This window comes from Pinus tabuliformis, chromosome 6, assembly GCF_031772625.1.
Source record: "Pinus tabuliformis cultivar Carrire ecotype Pingquan chromosome 6, CPIR1, whole genome shotgun sequence".
NCBI classification, from domain to species: Eukaryota; Viridiplantae; Streptophyta; class Pinopsida; order Pinales; family Pinaceae; genus Pinus; species Pinus tabuliformis.
Genome location: NC_142292.1, coordinates 402702371 through 402720122, shown reverse-complemented (window position 1 = coordinate 402720122; position 17752 = coordinate 402702371).

Genomic DNA, 17752 nt, shown 5'->3' with positions numbered 1-17752 from the left:
AAGGTAGTCTTATCCTAGTCTTCAGGGGAAATCTGAATCTGATTGTATCCGCTGAAGCCATCCAAGAAAGAAAAGAATTTCTTGCCTGCTAAGGTGTCCAGTACCTGATCTATGAATGGAAGAGGGAAGTGATCTTTTTGTGTGGCTTTGTTTAATTCTCTATAATCCACACAGATCCTCCATTTCCCGTTCTTTTTAGGTACTACCACAAGTGGAGAGACCCATTTGCTGTCAGAAATAGGATAAATGAAATCAACATCTAAAATTTTCTGAAGCTCAGCTTTTACAACATCTTTAAAATGGGGGTTGAGTCTTCTTTGCGGTTGTCGAACATGTCTTGCATCTTTTTTGATATAAATATGATGTGTGCAAGCTGGGGATCAATCCCTTTCATATCGGGATAGTCCCATGCAAATGCCTCCTGATACTTTCGTAACATCTGGATGAGTTTTGTCTCTTGATCTGGTGTCAGATTAGCGTTAATATTTAAAGTTTTCCCCGGTTCAATTTGCACTACTTTGCTATTAGCGACAGAAGTCACCGGTATATTTTGGTCATGTTCGTCTTTCAGAGGATCCTCCTCTAATTCGTTGTGAAATGCCGCTTTTATCATAAAACATTGTGTATACGATGTGGATTCTGTTTGATTAATGAATTTATTGATGGCATCGTCTTCGGTTTGATCTTTGAAATCTAGCGCTTCTTGGACTGTTAATGGGGGTCTAATATTGTCAGTGATATATGAGGCAGGCCGCAGGTTGGATCTCATCATTGTGATGCTTGGCTGAGCTGGGGGGTACAAAATTAAATTTTTGATATCCGGCCCTCTGGTTATGGTCATGTTTCCCTGCCTGCAACCAATGTAGGCGTCAGCAGTAGTGAGCCACGGTCTACCTAGAATTAGCGGATGTCCATCTAGTCGGGTTTTCGGATTAATTATCAGGAAATCGGTCGGGTATTCCCAGGAATCTACTGAAACCATGACATCATACAAGGTGCCTTCTGGTCTAATTACTGATCGGTCAGCTAGTTCTAACAGAGTGGAAGTAGGTTCTACCGATGTAATTCCGAGCTTCTGGCAAGTCGATGTTGTCAGGATGTTAATTGCAGCCCCTAGATCAACTAAGACGTTGGTCAAGGTCTGCCCATAGATTTGAATAGTGACAATTGGGTTTCCAGGGTCCTCGTATTTAACTGGTGTTTCTTTTCCTGATAGGAGGTCGGATAAGGTGCCGACTACCTGGACTCTTGGGTTAGAAGTTACATTTCTTTTTGGTTTTCTGCTACACAGGTCTTTTATGGTTTTTGCATATATGGGGATATCCTGTATAGCTTGAAGGAATGGAATTCTTATATACAAGTTTTGTATTTCTCCCAGAATATCAAAGTCTGGATATTGTGTTGGTCGTGGAATGGCCAATCGTTCTGGGAAAGGTGGAGAAGATGTAATTACTTGTTGATGAGCCTGGTCTTTATTTACATCTTCCTGTTGTGACGGCTGTTCTATAGGTAACTGATCTTCAATGTGAGTTGTTCTATGTCCCTCAGTTTCTATTCTTCGCCCAGATCTTAACTGAAAATCGTTGCACTCCTGCAGATCAGATTCAATCTCTGAGGATTCTATAATTTGAAGAGATTGAACTGGTCTATTATTTGGATTAGGGTTGGGTTGGGCTGGGAGCTGTGGTCTCAGATTAGGCTGGGGGTTTTGTTGTAAGGCTGGCAGAGTTGGTTGAGGGAACGGAATTGATCCTGCTGGCTGATATGTCAATCTTGGCCAGCTTGTCTGCCAGGGTGAACCTTGCGAAGTAGAAGGGGTCCACTGCGGAGGATATGAATTATTCTGCCAATATGGTGGGGGATAAGGGAAGTTTGGCCAACCAAATTGGGACATCCAAGGATTCGGAGTAGGAAACATTTGAGGTGACCAATTCGAAAATGGGGGTTGAGACTGGTTTTGCCACATATTCTGTTGCTGAGCATTGAACTGCGGGGGTTGAAAAGAAGAGGAGGGGTCTGAAAACATACCTGATTGCCTAGGCTGCCATTGACGACGCTGGTTAATAAAATATGCTGATTCTGGCTCCTCTTCTGCTTCTTTGTATACTGCCTTCAAACCAGGAAGTGAGGGGCAGCTTTCGGTCAGGTGGTCCTTGGTACAGATAGCACATATTTGGACTGTATCCAGCGGGCATTCCTTGTGGCTATGTTTCTTCCTGCATCGAGGGCAGAAAACTGCTAGATTCTGTTCCGCCTCTGCTTGCTTCTGTTTAGCCTGCACAATATCAAGCTGTGTAGTTAATGTCCCCAGGATATCAGTTTTAAAATTTTCTAGCAAATTTCCAAGTTCCACCCGTGTTACTCCCTCTATTGATGTTCTGTTATCTCTGGTGAAGCGATCATATTCTGTTGGTTTTATCCTCATGCTGCCTCTTGAGCTCCTGATACACAGATCAATGATATCAACAAAATTTTCCTGATAAATGTCTCCTTTCCCCATAATATTTAACGTTTCAATCCATTGTTCTTTCATACCTCTAATTAATGGGGAAAGGAGACATTTATCAGGAGATCTTTTGTACAAGTAAACAGCTTAACCAAATGGAACAACAAACCACCATAAACAGGAAACGTCAATCATATATAAAAGTAGACAGCTGAATCAAATAAACAGGAAACGTCAATCATATGTACACATAATCTAAAATGATCACCAGTAGTCCACCTACAACGTTAATTCCATCTTCTTATGATTGTCACTCCAACCATATGTAGCTAAAACATTCCACTCATAAATTCTGTAACAGAAGTGAACAACTCAGAACAATGTTATGTGACCAATTCTGGAAATATGATGTGAACTTGTTACAAAGATTTACAAAAGGAAAAACTACTGATGAACGAGTATGGAATGGCATATAAGTATATCAGATTATTAAGAATAATAAACAAACCACACAAAGCCAAACTATAATGATACAATCAGTCAGTGTCCGTTGGAGCCGGGCCCTTAGCTTCCAATGACACACCGCCGTAACTTACTTCAGACACAGGGAGAAAGTAACACCAAATATATTATATTAACGCATCAATGATAGTACAGCAAAACTAAGTCTCAAAGAGACTCGATAGTCTGAATTTAACGGACTGTGAAGTCTGTAAACAGAAAGTAAAGATACAAGATAAAATAAAAAGTCCCCGAAGTCTCCAATGCTGCCCCTTTTTATACAAGTAATGGCGGAGTTAACCAGAAAACAAAATAATTGAAAGTAACGATCCCTCAGGATCAAAGATCCTGAGGGATCTATTAAACTGTTAACTCCTCTCTTTTCTTTGCCTAGTCTTCCGAACTGACAGTCCTTTATCTCGTCCCAGATTGATCTGCCGTGATCTGCTCGCCCTGGTCTGGATTTTAGTTGGTTTTGGAGGGACAGCCGTTATCTCCTCATGGAACTCCATTTTTGCACCGCGCCTTCCTACTTTTGTCTTTTTCTGCATAGAGAAGATAACTATTAGTGATTGGGTCATTCGTGCTCATTCTCATTACATTTTCCCTAGTTTATAACAAAGAAAAGGTTGCAAACATTGCTTGAAACACCACTAAGTTATTCATTAAAACATACCTTTCCAATGCTCTACATCAACAACTCCATGTATATAAATTTTAACTATCAATGTGAATTTCAAAATAAAAACTACTTGTGTTATCAATATTGGGGGAATGGGAAGGTGAAGCCAAGGCCCAAAATCAAAGATACTCGATCTTGCACATAAAAGTTAGAAATCTAATTTCAACTTTTTATCTCATAATTATGTATTCTCACTATTCATCATAGGCAATTGGTCCACATGATTCTTCATATATGTTATACTACGATGGAACTCTTTTTAAAATAATTAAGATAATATAACCATGCACTAGTTGTGATAAATAAAATTCCATTAAGTTTTTGTAGGGTCGTATACCAATGTTACTTGTAACTGGGAGGGTAAGTTTGTAAAAGTCATATTATCACAAATTTAATTAGTACATTCTATTGCATTACTTAATACATCACTGTCACATAAGAATTGTTACCTTTTAAGGACTAGAGGAAAATGTATAAAAATTAATTCCTCGAGAGAAAACATCACTATGCTAGAACATGACTCCCCTGGCATTCATTTTCAAGCTTCTATGATCTTAGATATTAGTAAATCATAGGAGCTCAACTATTTTAATATATAGTTCATGGAAAAACATGATTCCTTAGTTTTAGAAAAATTTGTAGCTTGTGAGCACTAGGCTTCATTTTTAATAAAAGAAAGTGACAAGAAAATCTAAATCAAATAGCATATAATGATTTACATAATATTTGTACTTTAAGATAGGTTAGTTGTATCACCTGCCTCATATAATGTTGGAAGTGTACCACTAATGCACGTATACAAATTCACCACACAATTATAATATAGGAGCCTACTAAACAAAATATGCTGACATATAGATGAAAAATTTAAACTATAAAATTCAGTTGGAACATGAAAACATGAGCTTCCAAAGACGTAGCCTAAATTTATACGTCAAAGTATAACCTATCATTAGTTCACCTGACAAGTAGAAAATAGTATGACATGGCTTGTACTTAACGTTTTTTTCACCTTTGTTATTGACCAAAGTTGTTAGACATGGGATGTGGATCCTAATTAGCCAAAGGACCAAAAAAATGAAACTGGGTTCTTTCATAAGGTAGCCACTGATATTAGTTCTTCAATCTAACAATCTGCTCGATGAAATTGCACATGTCTTAATTATGATTCACTAGTATAACTCTTTTGTGTTGTCCTTATTTGGAAAGATTAAAAAATTCCAAGGACATTATTCATAGGAATTTCCACATTCTCTTCTTTCATTAGAGGTTGAAGCTCTCAGCATATCCCAAATTGAAACCAACAACTACATGTCATATTCTCATGTAGTATACCTAACGGTGATCAATCTTTGGTAGTAAGGTTGGTTGAGTGGAGAGGCTATGGGATTGGAAGCTTGAGATGAAAAGAAATGGCATGGACTTTGTCAGGTTGGAGTGGGGCTTTGTCAATCTTAGAATCGAGAAAATACCTTGGCATGGAACAAAACAACATATTCAAGTAAATTCACAACAAGAATGGTATACAATTCATGTAATAAGTAGATGTACGAGAAGCAACATGATATAATTGGAGGGTATAAAAGGTAAAAGCCCAATGAATTCTATAATATTCATGTGGTTAGCTTGTTAAATAAATCCTTTACCTCACAGGCCTTTTGAAAAAAGGCCCAATAAGGACCAAATAACTATACTATTTGTATGTGTGAAGTGGAATAATTGACCGTCTTCTGGTACAATTTACTTTCTCAAAATTGGTTTGGAAGATTTTTCTTCCATTAATAGGTGGATAGGGTTATTTTGGTAAGGATAATCCTTGCTGGATTGTGTGAGGTCTAGAATCAAATAACCATCTCTCAAATCACATAGATCATTGTGTGTAAATGCCCCAAGATCCATTTGGTTAGCGAGAAATGCTAGAATATTGGATAAGGAAATACATCCAATTCATGTCCAAGAAAAAATCAAATTCCTCTTTCATGGAAACACGTGTAAGGTAAAGAGAAACCCAAAGACAAGTATGAAATGTGGAGATTGATAAATCTCCCCTATGGGCCTTTTTTAGTGGAACTTGTTGAGGAATTCCTAGCAACTGTGGGGTTGGAATGGATATATACATAAATGAAATTCATAATATTGCATTTAATGAAGGCCTTGGGTTAGGTACAAATGATACGACAAAGGAGGCTTCGGGCAAGGTACAAACAATGTGGAAGAGTGGAAGAGTTTGGAAATTTTACTGAAGCTAGCAATAGAGAAAGAAATCTCTAAAATTTAGATCCTAGATAAAATGAAAGTGGTTATATAATAAGTTAATGTATTTACTAGAATACAACAATTTAGGATTTATACCTTTGTTTGATCAAGTTAGGCTGACATAACATATCTTCAAAGACACTCTTACTCCCATATCTTGAGGGAGAAAAATATGGAATCAGACACTAAAAAAAGTTCTAAATTCAGAAGGGATATGGGAGATACTGGAAGAATAGGCTAGTCTACTATTGTCAGTCACAAGAGTACCCTTGCATCCCATTCCACTCTAGTTCTATTTTCTATTTATGAGACATAATTCAAGAATCCTGATGAGTTCTCTATCTAAGAAGCCAAAATTCTTTGTAAAGACTCTTATTTTCCTTTCTTATATAGATTTCCTTTTATTTTTATCATTTGTAATATAAGGTTCTGGCTTTCTTATATTTTTTGAAGGTTTTAAGATAGTTTTTTAAATTCCTCTCTCTAATTTTGATAAAAAGAGAATAATATCAGGGTATCCAATGCCTGTACAGTATGTAATTATTTTCAGAAGGAAATACCTCCATTTAATGTCCATGAAAAAATCAAATTCCTATAACATGGAAACATGTGTAAGGCCAAGACAAACTCAAAGGCAAGTATAGAATCTAGAGATTGATAAATCTCATCCATGGGCCTTTTTTGGTGGAAGTTTCCAAGGAACTCCTGGAAACTATGGGGCTATAAGAGATATATACATAAATGAAATTCATAGCATCACATTCAAATAAGGCCTTGGGTTAGGTACAAACGATGTGGTAGTGAACGAATTATGTTAGGTACAAACAATGTGGCAGAGTGGAAGGCTTTGGAAATTTTACTAAAGCTAGCAATGGAGAAAGACATGTTTGAAATTTAGGTCCTAGATAAAACAAAATTTGTTATATATTGGGTGAATGGATTGATTGACATAAAAAAGTTTAGGTTTGAGACCATTATTTGATCAAGTCAAGTTGACAAAACATATCTTCAATGAAATTTCTTAATCCCTATCTTGAGGTAGAACAATATGCGAGAATACACTTTATCAAAACAAGTTCTAAATGTAGAAGGGATATGGAATATCAGGAAGAACATGTTAGTGTACTATTCTTAGCCATAAGAAGACCCTTGCGTCCCATTAAACTCTCATTCTATTTTTTATTTCTCGGACAAAATTCAAGCATGCTGATGAGTTATTTATTTGAGAAGATGGAATTCTTCGTAAAGACTATTATTCTTCTTTCCAATACAAATTTGTTTTCCTAGTTATCATTTGTAATATTGGGTCTAGGCTAGCTTATTTTTCTTCAAGGGTTTAAGATAGTTTTTTAAATTCCTCTCTCTGATTTTGATAAATAGGGAATAATATAAAGGTATCCAATTCCTCTATAGTATGTAAACTTTTTCTGAGAAGGAAATACCTCCAGTTCATGTCCAAGAACAAATCAAATTCCTTTATCATGGAAACAAGTGCAAGGCTAAGACAAACCCAAAGGCAAGTATGGAATCTGGAGATTGATAAATGTCACCCATGGGCCTTTTTGGTTGGAACCTGTCGAGGAACTCCTAGCAACTATAGGGATGGAATGGATATATACATAAATGAAATTCATAACATCACATTCAAAAAATCTCTTGGGTTAGGTACAAATGATGTGATAGTGAAGGCATTGGGCTAGGTACAGAAAATGTGGCGAAGTGGAAGGCTTTGGAAATTTCACTAAAGCTGGGAATGGACAAAGACATCTCTAAAATTTAGATCTTAGATAAAAATCAAATTGGCTGTAGACTGGGTTAATGGATTGACTGGCAGAAAAAAATTTAGATTTGAGACCTTTGTTTGATCAAGTCAAACTGACAGAACATACCTTCAATGACATTTCTTACTCCCATATCTGGAGGGCGAACGATATGGAAGCAGACACTTTATCAAAAAAGGTTCTAAATGTATAATATATATGGGAGATACTGGAAGAACATGTTAGTGTACTATTGGCAGTCACAAGAAGACCCCTACATCCCATTCAACTCTGGTTCTGTTTTCTATTTCTCAGACATAATTCAAGAATGTTGATGAGTTATTTATTTAAAGGCTATTATTGGTCTTTCATGTACATATTCATTTTTCTTTTTATCATTTCTAATATTGGGTCTAGGATTGCTTATATTTTTTATGGTTTTAAGACATTTTTTAAAAATGACTCTCTCTGACTTTGATAAACATAGAATAATATCAGGGTATCCAATGTTGCTAGAGTATGTAAACTTTTTTCTACTCAAATCAAAGTTTCATAAATAATAAAAAACCTCAAGAGTATATTAAAATGATCAAAGGATGAAAATATTTCCATCATATAGTTCACCAAATCCACAGGAAGAGTGGTGTGGGTAGATTTATCTACAATTCAAAGGAAGCCAAAATTTCATTGATCAAATCCATAGGAACTCAATGCAACCCTTGCACAATTCCAAAATAAAGAGGTTCTAAGTCTTTGCATATTTTCTTATTTCAAAATTCCAACAACAATTGGAGTTATGAAAACCATCAACAAAAATTTCCAATGAGAGGAAAAGATGCCACACTTTCACGAAAACCAATTTAATACTAGAATTGAAAAATTCAAACGCATTCATATACATATTTTGCAATGGTTCTCAACCCATTCAATGGATTTTCAACATCAATTTCTTTCCTGACATTAAATTATATACAAGCTGACTTTCCCTCTGACGCACATCTATTGGATGATCACTTTTTCATATCCATTTCTATGATCAACAAACATTAGAAGCAAAACATATTCAATTCTCCAACCACATCTTATTCAACACAACTCATAGGGATATTATATGTCATGATGTTCAACTTCTATAATTACAAGTTTATCACAAAGATCACAAATCAACTTTCCTCTCTGAGTTCATCTCACATTTCCAATACTCATATGTCTAATTGGAACACTAGGCATCCTTCGAAGGTTTTCCTACCAGCCTTCTAATATAGAGGTTTTTTCTTTCTATATGATATTATTTTATCTCATAACTCTTAGCTATGAAATCATTCCCTTTTCCACATTAATTCTTTGCTTTAGGCTCTTGTGCCCATTTCATGTGCACGTATATTTCAACTGACTTGCATTGTTTATGAGATTTAGCTAATCCCTTTCATTACCTTTTTCTCTATGATATTAGCACCAACAATTTGTGAGTTATGCTCTCATTATACTAGGGTAATAATTCTATATAGGAAACCCCTTTCTTGAATTCCAAAATGAATTTTTCTGCTATCTCTGTTTGTAATAAATATTCCTCATGCTTGCAACTTACTATGGTTCTTATTATAGTTCTTACAGTGAACTACAAGATGTGAATCATAACCCATTTGTACTTGACTATCATTCATGTAGATGAAGATATAGGTAAACTGAAGGTAGAACCTTATACAAAATCTCAACATTTGCTAAGATAGAAAAGAAATTAGATGTCAAAAATTACTGGCTTATTTCTTTGTCTGATGATTAGGAACCATGATTTGTTGGTTGGTGAATTTTCCATATGCTTCTCACTCTTCTATCTCTATTATGTGGGGGGTTATCACAACCCTCTTTGATCTTGCTAATTTTGTCTATCAAGGATTAGTTCAACTCCTCAATAACTCAATTTCTCCTTTATTGCAACTATCCTATTTTTCTAGTACTCACCTTGCAAATGGAGGTTGATGTTTTGTAGGATTTCTACTACCCTCAGGTTCTCCTTCAGTTACCCCATTGACCTATATAATATTGTATTAGTTTCCTCCAATTTTCCAGCCTTCTATTTGCATTATGAGATGTCAGATTGCACCCACCCAACTTCTTTATCTTTAGATGAGAAATTGGGGCAGTTGTTGCTCATTCTAGGGCACTTGGGAGACTCCAAGATATTATTGAGGTTGTTAATATTTGAGGATGTTTCTATTGACCTTGCTACCTCTGTGAGTTTTTCTATGGAATCTCACCAAATGATATGAAGTGATTTCCTTCTTTCCCATGATTGTCTAACTTATCTTTTTTTAGTATGTTCTTTAATTGTAGGGGCATGTGTCGAACATGTGTTTGGTAGGTGTCCAATGAATAGAACATGTGCGAAACATGTTAGACATGTATCCTCATGTATTGGTGTTCAACACTAGGATACATGATATAATGCATGTTTGGAGGTGTCCTATTACTTAGTCAGTAAGTAAAACACACAACTTAATTTTTCAAAGTACATTTGGCCTCTTAGCTTGAGTGATCATCGATAACAGTTCATTTATTGCTTCCATTTTAACCATAATGCTGGTGAATAGGGTTTTTTCCATGTCAAGTGGTTTTCAAGCTCATGTCAACAAGGATGTTCTCCAATTATATTTTTCAAAAGCTTCAAATGATAACAAGTGGAATTGGAGGTAGTGTTTTATCATAACATTCCTTTGTTGAACTTAACTTCAAAAGTTCAAATTTGTTGCCTCACAATCAGTAAAATTTAGAATACATGCTTTATGTACTTTGTGTAATGGGGAAAATGACAAGTAGTTTGTCACTTTGAATGACTTCAATGCTTGAGTTATCATAGTTCTCCTTCACCATTTATTCAATATTTATTAAACATTGTTGATTACAATCTTCATAGGCTATAGAAGCTTTTTCTAGGGGCTCTTTCTAGGTAGGTTTCCCATAAATCCAAACATTCATCAATGAGGGGAATAATATATTGATATTTAATGGATCTCCTTTGTCCACTAGGATTTTGTGGTTGAATGGAACAACATAAAATGGTTGCAACTCTTTTAATATTTCTTAGAATAATTTTCATGGACCCAAATTATAAATCGCATAAACGCTTTTCTACACGTGGCATTGACATGACCTCAATTTGGTTCACAAGTAGAGAGAAAATAAATCCACGAGAAAAGTTTGTAGTTTAGACAGCCAGAACTTGTAGAGCGGGAAAGTTGACTTTTTAAGGGTATATCTTCCTTAATATTACTTAAAATTTATATTATGACCCTAATCTAAAAATGACATCAGAACTTTTCTTTAGATGACACTGGTATGATTACAATCAGGCTCATAAGAAAAAATAAAGGCTAAAGTCATGCCACAATATAATAATCAATTGATCTCATTTTTTTGGTTATGGTTTCAAGGTGACAAATTAAAATGGTTGTAACTTTCTTAGTATGACTCATTATTGCAATTATAACCCATTTCGGAAATGGTAACACAACTACACTTCTGATGGCATTTGGTGCGACTGCAGTATGGCTTCCAAGCAAGGATAAATTCCACCACAAGATAATTTGAGAGAAAAAAACAAAATGATTTCACATGACCCAAAGTTCTACTTTGATACTAGTTATTAAGATCGATAGTGCATAATAATAACTAGAATATAAGGAACACACAATTGGAAATCAACGGATTTCTATTTTCCATACTAATCAAGCGAGGGAAATCTCTCCCAACCACTTAAATGGGATGACCTCCAATATGAGTTCCAAAGCATGATAGATAAACATTCCTTGATTACATGAGGAGTACTCCATCCCTAGTTACAACTACTATAGTTATTGTTGCACTAATCCACGATTAGTGGACCTTACGTAATGAACATAGTGATTTTTATTTGTTAACTATAATAGTAGGCTTTATTAATGACTAGGCCACTTTACATTAATTTATCACAATAACTCTTTAAATTTAACTCTAATCGACATTTAAGCCATTATTACATTACTGGAGAGGGTCATGATGATAATTGTGTCTTTCTCTAGTGCTAGAGTGACGTTGATACACGGGATTTTTGGCATTATAGAAGATATTGCGTTTGCCATAATAGTTTTGGATTATTTGGCTTTACACAACTTACTAATATTATAATAAGGAAATGTAGTTCATCATAATGATATGGTGGGGATGTTATTAGAATGTGGCCCCTTGTGGGATTTTTCACTGAAATTTTATTTGTGTGGTTAGCTAAAGTTTAATGTGACCAACTAACCAGTCTTGTGGTTAGTTGATACATTATTTTTATTTTTGGGCATGCTTTCTAGGCTTTTAATGTTAGTGATATCTCTCATCCCGCGACCTTCTTTTCCCTATTTTTTCAAAAGTTTATGTGACATTTGGGTGTGTGTCATCTACCCATCCTGATATCTTCCCTCTACTTCTATTTTTTTCCCAATCTTATTCTAGCATCCTTGGACTAGTATATGCATGAGGCAAGCATCCATATTATCATTTCTTTGTTATTTCTATTTTCTTTAACAAGGATATGTGATGGTTTCTCTCCACTACCTTGCAATGACATTTCGTCTTTTTTTTTTACTGAATTATACTTGAATTTAAATGATAATAATTTGGATTTATATATTTATTTTAACACCAAATTCACATCATGATAAAAATATGAATATCCCATTAAGTATGACCTAAATATGGTTCAAATGATCTCAACCTTAGCCTAGGCATGTGGTAGAGTAATTTTTAAGTTGTGAAGTTCTATTAGAGGCACTATTCATTTGTTTGTTTTAGTTAGAAAAATGGTTTTCTCTTGGTTTTCTGTGAATTTCAATTTATCATTTGTAGCATGTTGAAAAATAGGAGAGAATAATGTATTCCATTATCTTGCAAAAATTGACGTTGAATGAAATGATACAGAGTTTAACCAAGTTATAATATGCTTTGGTAAATGGAGAGGAACATATCAGAAACTACCTAATAATACACCATATAGAGAGTTTGAACACAAGTAATATATGGATTTTTCTTTTGCAGATATGTTATTTTTTCTACCCAATATATGACAAGAAGAAAAATATTGATAATGTAGGAATTGTTTGAGGACCCCATTGAGGTCTATTTTTTTTATCTCCTACTTGATTGATACCTTCTCATGGCATGAAGGCTTTAAATATGAACTAATATGTTCTTGGAACAAATTAGACTCAACATTTATAGATATAAAATGCAAAAAAAATGTAAATGCCTTCATTCGATTGTTACATGACTCTAGTGTTGGAAGGTAACAAGAAATGTGGTTGGAAAAAGAATGGGGAGAGAATGCAAAGCATGTTTTGGATATGACTCATTTGTTGTTTGATATCCTTTATTTACCTGAGTCATCAACTTTGGAAATTCTTCTAGTAGAGATTCCTATGATTTCAATGTTGTGATTCTTTCACCTCATGGTTATTTTGAGCAAGAAAATGTTTTAGGAATGCTAGACAAAACATTGGTGGATACGTAAACAATTTTTTTATCATTGCAATGTTCATTCCATGATATCCTCTCTTTATTATTTGATTGTATATTGACCATTTCTTTTGATTTTGGTTTGTCTTTTAACTATGAAATTGAAAATACTTGGTGTCATGTCGATTTAAAAAACGTTCGAAAGTTAAATATTGTATTACATGATATTTATTGAAATCCTTTTAGTTGTTTTGTGTTAAAATAATGACTATTAATTTTATTTAATTTCATGTTTTTATTTGAGCATAGGTTGTCTATATACTTTACCAAGTTCATGTGTTAGAGAATGAAATGTTGTGAATAAAAAGAGAAGGATTAGACACCACACTTAAGATTATTAGTTTTAACAAGTTATCTACAACCTAAGCTTTTTAACATGTAACTTGGTTGGCATGATTGTGCCTAAGTTTTCTCTGAAGGTTGAATACTAAGTTACTAATATGTTATTTTCTATGGTGAAATTTTATTTGTTTTTTTATATAGGTCATTTGGGCCACATGGTGGCCACTATTACCCAACTGAAGAAAACTTGTTCGATTTCCTTTCTTTATGGGGGAAAATGGTACTCGCATTGTTGATGTCGATGTATATGTCATATAAATATTTTATAGTCTAGTTTAGTTTATATTCAAGTATTTGTCATCTTTGATTTCTTATACTCTCCATTGTATCTTCTTTTGTTTCTAGGTGAGGAACTCAATATTGATGGTAAGAAGCAGGAATTGAAGAAAGAGGATGACATTCACACTAGAGTGACAAATGAAAAAAGGGGGAGAGAGAAAAGAGCCAGTCTAGTGATACCCTTAGAGCCAATATCCTACATAAAACATACACATAAAGATTAATGGTCAAGTATTTAGAGTTGGTGAATTGACTTGCAATGTCGTGGCAAGACAATGATAATGTTTTGAAGTAATAAAATAGTATTTCATGTGTAAATTGTAGTCCGACCAATATTAAGTTGGAAACTCATATTGTAATAATTGAAATTTTACATAATAAGATTTATGTGTTTAGAAAATCTTCGGCAAAATCACATAACCAATCTTGTGTCGACGCGTTTCGAACCAACCAGTGTGGTTCATCGTCAGGACAAGTTGAAGAACCAATCTGGCTTAGCTCGATTAAATATAGTGTGCAGAGACTCCAACGGCTAAAATTATAATGGCTAATTTGACCTAATGAACCTGGTCAAATCACTAAAAAAAAATAAAAAAAAAAAAAAAAAAAAAAAAAAAAATAATAATAATAATTAATTAATATTTTTCTAGAAATAGTTAAAATTGGTAAAAAGGAATTCATTTGTCAATTTAAAATAAATAGATATATTATTAATATTATTTCTATTAATAGAATCTGTAATATAAATGGTTATTATATGTTAAATGATTTATTATTATTTATTATTTAAATAATTAAATAATAATAAATTAATTTAAAATAGATATATTATTAATATTATTCCAAATCTCTAGTATAATATTAATACTTTAATTATAATGGTCATTATATAATGATATATTACTATTCAATTATATTATTAAATAATTAATATTTAATATTAATAATGGATATACTATTAAAATGTTAGTATAAAGATAAATAGATATATTATTAATATTGTTTCACATATTAAGAGAATCTATAGTATGATACTCATATTTTAATTATACTGGTCATTAAATAATATATATTAAATGATTTATTATTATTCTATTATTATTTAAATATACGTGAATGGTAATAAATCACTACTCTTTTTATAATTAAGTTACATTAGGTAATTATGTAATAAATTAATGGTCCAATGGTAAGTTAGATTTCCATTATTTATTTCTTTAAAATATATCATATTCATTATTTAAATATAATGGTCATTAAAATAAGTTATATAAAGTAATATATGTTTATCGAATCTTTTATAACTACTTAATGATTTTTAATCCCAAACAAATTGTTAAACCATTATTATTCCTACAGTCTTGTTATCCTAGGAAATGCCAATGTTAATTCATAATAGTATCAATAATATTGGTAAATCAAATTTTTTATCCTTTAGACTTAATGGTCAAATAATCAATGTTAGTTCAATAATAGAGGTAACTAAGACCTTAGGTAAATAAATTGTTACCTACAAGGTTGAAACTAACCTTATTGGTCTACAATTTATCCTTTAAACTTAAGGTCAAGTTACCATTAATAATCGATATTTATTCAATATTTATTTATTTATTCAATATTTATTTATTCAAAAATATATTAAAGTCAACTATGTCATAAGGTAAGTATTATATTCATTATAAGGATTAAGAAATGGGGTCTTAATAGACATTGATAAAGGGAAACTCAATGTATAATTAATAAATCTATGAAAAAATAATAATAAATGTCCAATGGTATCATAAACCGATTAAGGATAATACACTAATAAGCCGAGACTGATTCCTAACTTATTAAAATCACTCCAAAAAATCAGACAAATCTGTCAAAAGAAAATTCAAGGAGGGGAAGATAGAAACCCTAAGACCAAACAAAAACGGCGAAAGAGGAGGCTAGGAAGACAAAGCTGGGACCCAGCAACTGCTGATCTTCCAGCCATCATCCCTATTAAGATTGATTGGCCTTTTCTCAATCTCCAGGGCCTCTCTAAATTTACGATGGTGAAACTGCGCAACTTTGGCAATGACTTGAGCCTCCTCTATACATACATGATGCATAGTCTTCCCTGCATGCTCAGCCAGGGCCGAGGACTTGGTCCTACCATGTCTTAAATCCGCTGAATGTTCGCTAATCCTCTGATTGATAGAGCGACCAGTCTCACCAATATAAGGGGTGCCACAGGAACATGGAATGACATAGACGCCCTTCAAGTCCTTAGGGTCAATCGGGTCTTTCACAGACCTGAGGGAGCCACGGATCGTATTGAGAGGTCTGAAGGTTGCGGGAACATTATACTTCCTCAGAATCCTCGCAATCCTGTCCGTGGTTCCTTGGATGTAAGGAAGATTCACACCCATGATATGATCACTAGGAACCCTTCGGATAGAGGGCTCCTTCTTGGCCCTGAGGAAGGCTTTTAGACCGAGGTGCTTCCTGTAACCATTCTTCTCAAAGACTTCTAGGAGGTGAGCCTTCTCCGACTCCAGGCTTTCCTCATCCGAAATTCTAACAGCACGGGTGGCAAGTGTGCTAAGAACTCCTATCTTCTGAGCGGGAAAATGATGCGACGAAGCATGTAAGTATTGCTCAGTGTGCGTCTTATTTCTATACACCTGATGAGAAAAGGAGCCATCCACCTTCTTTGAGATGAGAACATCCAAGAACGGGAGACAACCATTATCTTCTTTCTCCATCGTGAATTTAATGGCGGCGGATTGGCTATTGAGGTGACTGAAGAAACGATCCAGCTCTTCAGGTCCATGAGACCAGACCACACCAGTGTCATCAACGAATCTTTTCCAAAGCTTTGGTAAGAGGCGAGAGGAGGCCAAAGCCTTAGACTCAAACTCCTCCATGAAGAGATTGGCCACGACAGGGGACAAAGGGGAGCCCATGGCAACTCCGCAAGTCTGCTCATAGAATTCTCCCTCGAAGCTGAAAAAGGTAGAGGTAAGGCAAAGTTCAACTAACTTAGCCGTATCAGGGTCAGTTAGCTTATTAATTACCTTCATGGCCTCATTGATAGGAATGCAAGTATAAAGAGAGACCACGTCGAAACTTACCAAAATGTCATCGGGCTCAAGATTAATTTTCTTAAGATCCTCAATGAACGAAGCTGAGTCTTTGACAAAGGACTCAGTCTTCCCAACCAAGGGTCTCAACTTTGCAGCGAGGAACTTGGCCAGGAGGTAAGTCGGACCACCGATGGTATTGACAATTGGTCTCAGGGGGACCCCATCCTTATGGATTTTAGGAAGACCATAAATCCTGGGAGTGATGGGGTTACCCTCAATAAGTTTCTGAGCTAGAGGAATCGTGGAATTGCACGACCTGATCGCAAGAGCGACCGCTCTGGAAACCTTTTTGAGGGGATTCTTCGAAAGCTTCTTATAACTACCACTGTTACACAGATGGTCAAGCATCTTACTACTGTAATCATTCCTATCCATGATAACGGCAGCCCCACCTTTATCAGCTTTTAAGACCACGACTTCACGATTCTGGTTCAAGCTCTTCAGAGCCTCAAATTCAGCCTTGCTGATATTGCTACGGGGAGGCTTAGCCTTCCTCAGGGTCACGGCACAATCCTGCCTAATCGTGTCTTTAATTTTCTGCGGAAGGTTCTTAATGCCATATTCCACATCGCAAATGATGTCCTCAATCGGGATTTTCCTGGGAGCTAAGGCAAAATTAAGACCTTTCTCTAAGAGATTAAAAACCGCCGGTGGAAAGGAAAAACTTGACAAATTCACCACCTTATTGTCCATAGGCAGGGACCTCGACTTACCCACAGACATACCCTTAATATCATTCTTACAATAAAGATTATCAATCCCATTCAATACTTTATTACCATGATGCATATTATTATTATAAACTTTGATAAAATCACAATTATGCGAATCGACT